The sequence below is a fragment of the Capsicum annuum genome, chromosome 1 (assembly GCF_002878395.1).
Source record: "Capsicum annuum cultivar UCD-10X-F1 chromosome 1, UCD10Xv1.1, whole genome shotgun sequence".
Taxonomy (NCBI): domain Eukaryota; kingdom Viridiplantae; phylum Streptophyta; class Magnoliopsida; order Solanales; family Solanaceae; genus Capsicum; species Capsicum annuum.
Window position 1 is genome coordinate 133,270,856 of NC_061111.1, and position 6,000 is coordinate 133,276,855.

Here is a 6,000-nt window from a genome sequence, read left to right on the forward strand (position 1 = left end):
TTAATGTGTTTACGTTGTGCTTGTATTTCCATATTGACTTGACATCTATCGAATTGTCCTACCTTTCTTGAGGTGTATTTGATGAACTTGTATAAATATGTCTCTTTTGTTCTTGTTATATGTGGTATAATGTACACTTGTCTTCTATCTTAGTATGTTATTGAAATATATATGCTATATTAGAACTGTTAGTGCAAACAGTGTGGGTTACCATTGTGGGAAATTTTTTTTGCAGGTGACGTTCCCTTAATGTGTATTTTATATGCTTTATTTTCTACTTTACTCGGTCGGCTAGTGATACCAACTGAGTTCAAGTGGATCGTACTTATTTCTACTTTACCCTTTCGGTGTAGTTTCAGGTTCGGGCGTGCCTTAGGTTTATTGATTTTGGGCGCCTTCATATTACTCAAGATTATTATTCAGAGATGGTTATTGTACCTTTGTGGTTATTTTTTGATATATTTGACTCCTAGAGTGTATTAGAAGTTCTTACACTATTGACACCTAGTTTTAAAAATGTATGGTATTTTAGATATGTTTTTTCATAATTATTATAATTACTTGTATGGTTTAGCTTTATTCTAGAATCCTTACCTTGGGGTTATTTCTGTCTTTTCCCCTTTATATATCAGTTTGGTTGATAGACTTACTTGTCAAGATTCGCCGCGACTAGTGCCATCTTGACTTTTGTTTTTGGGTCATTAAAATTTTTTATCAGAGCATCCAGGTTTTCATTGGTCTCAATGGTATAAGAACGGGATGTCTAATAGAGTCTCATGGATTAGTACGTAGATGTTTGTATCTATCTTCGAGAGGCTATAAGCTGTCTTTAGGAAACTTCCCTTATTTTATTCCTTACTATGCGAAGTTTTTATATACCTTCTGTTTTGAGTTGTGTTTCACTCTTTCTGTGTAGATGGTATTGACTAGGTCCCATGAGGTCAGAGATGCAGAGCCTATTTTAGGAGAAATAGTTTATTTGAGAGGATGGGCCTTGAGCCGTGGATAGACTCAAGGGAGTGGACGAGCCTATAGATCAGTCCCATCTAGGAAGAGTGTAAGGGGACTCTCCCCTGAGCCTCAGGTTGAGTATGTTGGTGGTACGGGTTTAGTTCTAGATCCTTAGAGTTAGTCTGCCTCAGTCTTAGAGGGGTTACTGGTGCATTTGCTGACCTGATTAAAGGGTTCTCCTTTAGTTATGTCGGGTGTTCTTCCAGTTTCAAGTGTGGATCCTCTTGTTGTATATTCTACTATTTTGGATACTCCTCAAACCCCGAGTCCTATTTCTATTTCAGCACCGACATTTGAGTATGGTATCCCAGGATCGAGAGTCTAGCCTTTATCTATGTTACCTCCTTAGATGGGATCTCAGCCTGCCAGATTTACTATGCTTTCCCTTGCTGTGAGTATTGTTATGTCTTCTAAGGATCAAAAAAGGTTTGACAGGCTTAGTCATTTGGGTTCTTCTAGATTCAATGGTGCTGTGGATGAGGATACCTATAAGTTCTTGATTTATTGTTGAGAGAAGTTGCACAATTTAGGTTTGCTGGAGTTGCATAGAGTTACTTTAGTCACTTACCAGTTGAGAGATACTACTAGATATTGGTGGAGATCACTAATTATTTACTAACCTGTTGATTCTCCAGATAAAACTTCGCAACATTTTGTTGATGCCTTTTAAGAGTGGCTTGTGCCTTACAGTCTGAGGGATCGGATGCATAATGAGTTTGATCACGTGGAGCAGGGCTCCATGACTGTAGCAGTGTATGAGTCATGCTTCCATTCCTTGTCCAAATATTCTTATGCTAGTATTTCTCATTTGCATATATCAAATTCCAAATGAATCTTAGTAACCCTGTCGAAGTCCATTTTGGACTTAGAAAATCTGGTGCATCAAATTGGTGGTGCAACCCAGATCATAGAGGGTAAAACTCATCTGAGGAACATGTTTTATGCCTTATGTACCTGGTTACCTGGTATGAGCTTAAATATCCCCTTTTGGTCTGATTTTTGATCATTTTTCATCTTTCCTCTTGAGATATAAACCCTAAAATAGTGTGAGAGCTTAAAAGTGAAGCTTGTAGGTGCCTGAGAAGTTAGATTTACATCTATTTCCTGATTCTCTTATGAATTTAAGGTGAGAATTCACCCTTATCTTTATCAAATTTCTTGATTAATTGTTTAAAAATTCCAAAACCTTAGTCCTTAATTTAGCCCTAAATTCTTAACCATTTTACTTGAATAATGTTTTTAATCCTATAATTATAAGCTTTTCCCCAATTTCTTCTTCAAAACAACTTCAATTCTTGATTTTAAAATGAATTTCAAAGGTTTTACCTGGTAAAGCTAAAAAATAGTTTTCTTTGATTTGAACCTTATTTTTGACTTGATTTGACTTGGGTTTTAGCTATAAATTTCTAAATTTATGGGTAACATATTTTTGAAGTAAAGTTATAATTTTTCCCTTGTTTTTTTGAAAATCCATTTTGAGGGTCTATTTTGACCCTAAATAAAAAGTGGGAAATATGGGTATCGTTGGCTTTTATTTTGATGCATAGATCCTATATTTCTTAGTTTAGTTGATTTTGGAATCATTCGTGAGAAGTAGGGCCATGTGGTTGAAGTGTTAAAGATCAATTTTGGTCTTCGAGGTAAGTTATGACTTAACGCTTTAAGACTAGGTTGGGTAGTAAATATTTGTACAAAATGCATGTTTAGGGTGGGAACTAATCATGATAAATGACTATCTACGTGTTGTGCCTGTGTGGGGACCTATATGTGATGTAATTATTAAAATTAAGATATTGTGTGATATGTATGACCATGTGGGTACTATGTGATGTTGATAGCCTAAAATGCATATGAGTAATTGTATTGTGTTGTTGAAAATGACTTTTTATTGTACCGTTGGTATATTGTGATATATTAGGTGTATTGATCTTGTGTTGTGACTTTTTCTTGGCATGAGACCTTTGTAGATTTGCTTGTGTTAGATATGTTTGATTTCAATGTTATTTTGGGTATGGATTGGTTAACTCCTTATCATGCTTTCCTAGATTATTTTGCTAAGACTGTAACCTTAGCTTCGTCGGGTATGCCAAGAATAGCTTAGAAAGGTATGCTTTATTCAGGTCTTAAAAGGATTATATCTTATGTTCAGGATCATAGGTTGGTTAAGAGGGGATGTTTATCTTATTTGGATTATATTTATTATACTAGTGTGGGTTCCCTTCTTTTCTTGGATTCTGTTCATGTTGTCTGTGAGTTTATGAATGTTTCCTTATGGATTTGCCTGGTAAGCATTTAGATCGTGATATTAATTTTGCTATTGATGTTGAGCCGATCACCAAGCCTATTTTTATCCCTCCTTATGGGATAGACTCAGTCAAGTTGAAGAAATTAAAGGATCAATTGTAGGAGTTATTGGATAAGGGATTTATCAAACCTAGTGTATTGCCTTGGGGTGCGCCTATTTTGTTTTTGAAGATGAAGGATGGGTCTATGCGGATGTATTGATTATCGGCAGTTGAACAAGGTGACATTTAATGATAAGTATCTTCTTTCTCGTATTGGTGATTTATTTGATCAAATTCAGGGTGATGCGGTGTTTTTAAAGATTAATTTGAGGTTTGGCTATCACCACTTAAGTATTAGATCTTTGAACTCTCCGAAGATAACTTCTCGAACTCGTATGGTCATGTCCTTTGGGTTGACCAATGCCCCTGCTGTGTTCATAGAGTTGATGAGCTGGGTGTTTCGATCGTATCCCAACTCTTTTTTGTTGTATTTATAGATTATATCTTTGTCTATTCCAAGAGTAAGGATGATAATGAGGATCATTTACGGATTATGCTTCAAAGATTGAGGGTTAAGAAGTTATATTCTAAGTTCTGAAAGTGTGAGTTTTGGTTGGAGTATTTTCCTTTCTTGGGTTATGTGGTGACTAAGGATGGTATTATGGTTGGTCTATCCAAGATTGTAGTAGTTCATGATTGGTCTAGACCTACTTTGATGAAATATCCTAGATTTTGGACATTGAAAATTTCTTGAGCTTTGAGCTTACTGCCTTGATTACGACTCACCCCACGAGTTATATGGTGTCTTGACAGGTTAGGTGACTCTAGTCGTAAGGTATTCAGTGAATGTTGTATTAGTTTCTGTCCTAATTACGACTTAGGGACGTATGTCTTAAGGACTCATAATGGGTTGTTAGGATGAGTGATAACTAAATCAGTAAGTTTGTTGCTTGATTCTGTTCTGAGTATGAGTGGCTCACTAAGATTCGTAAGGATATGTTATGAGTCATTAGTTGAAACAATAGAAAGTCCAGTGTTTAACCCGTTTGAGTTCTGTGTTGCCTACGATTGGACCCTATGAGTCGTAGGGTCTGTTTATGATTAATATTATTGAGTTGTAAGATTAACAGTGTATGGGGTCTTGGTTACGACTCGTGGTCACGAGTTGAATGGACCATGAGTCGTAAAGAGGGGTTACAAATCAATGGTTGACTCGTAGTCACAAACGATATTTTTCTAGCTTTTAAGTTAGGGCAATATGGGTATTTCCTTTTTTGCCCAACTTGAAACCCACGTCTTATTATCTCTTTAGGGTATTATTAGCCCTCATAAAACACATCAAATAGACTTCCAAACACTCTTAAATCCTCAAGGTGAAGAGCACTTAGTGTTTCAAGAGATTAATCAATTGGGGATTCCAAGGGTGATTTTTCTGCATACTTCTTGGTGTTTAAGGCATGTTACTCTTCCCTCATTGTCAATTTTGTAAAAGCATATGATTTAAAGTTTTGATTCATGAGATATTTATGATTGGTGTGGAACTATGGTTTGAGGGGTTTTAATATAAATTATTTAAGTATTTCTTCCATGATATTTATGAATCTATTATGCTTAAATTGATGGTTGGTAAATTTATTGGGGTGCATGGGATAGTGGATGGAAATAAAGGTACAAAGAAATCCCTAAATTAACTGGTTTGGTATGAAAATTAGTAATAATTTCAACTGCTATTTGTAGTTTTGATGATGAGCAGCTAACTGTAAGGGACCAGGTCCCTGGATGTTCATGGTATAATAAAGTTAGCACGCATGACTACACAATTTTGTCCTCTTGTTTAAGAAACTTATAGGTGCTTCTTGTACTGACTAGGACATTTGATCCAATGATATTTCAACCCTAATCATCACTCATCTATAAAAGGAAAAATATGCTTCTTCATCAAATGGTTTTTTGCAATTCTAAAGAATGAAAAGAGGAAGCAAAAACCCCAATTCAACACTGCTTAAGTTCATAGCTTAAATAGAAATTGTTCTTGAGTGAGTATTGATATGTAACTAAACTACACATGCTATAAGAATAGTTTTTTCGTTTGTTGAGAGAAGTGCTTAGGTAGAGTCACCTAAGTTTGTTGTTGGTTGAAGTTAACCAGTTTTTGAAGAAATCTTGGCAGGGGTATCAAGGTGAGCTTGTAATAGAGGTATTGCAAGCAGGAGGAACCTAGAGTTAGGTTCACAGTCGAGTATGTAATTAAGAGGTTGGTTATAGTTGATTGTTTTGATCTTGTAAAGGCATGCCATGGTTTTTCCCTTCCTTGAGCAAGGGGGTTTTCACATTAAAATCTTGTGTTTTTATTCTTCATGCACTATCTCTTGATTCCTGGTTAATTTTGTGTATTTTGCATATGATTGACCTTGAGGGACCTGGTCCTTCCTTGTGTGGTGCAACCCCCAAGCATCTCAACATCAACTCACTTGCATAATTGATTTTGGTTTATGCTTTATTACTTGGTTTGGCTTGTTTCTTGAAACTAATGCATGGCATAAATGGTTAAATGGTTAACGATGGATTTTAAAACCTTGCGGGTTACAATTTAATCCCGTAAGTTTTGATTCATAAAAACCTTGAAGGGTATGTGGGAATCCCCCAAGTTATTTTAATAATGGGGGTTGTGGGGTACTTGGGAATCCCCTAAGTATTGAATAAT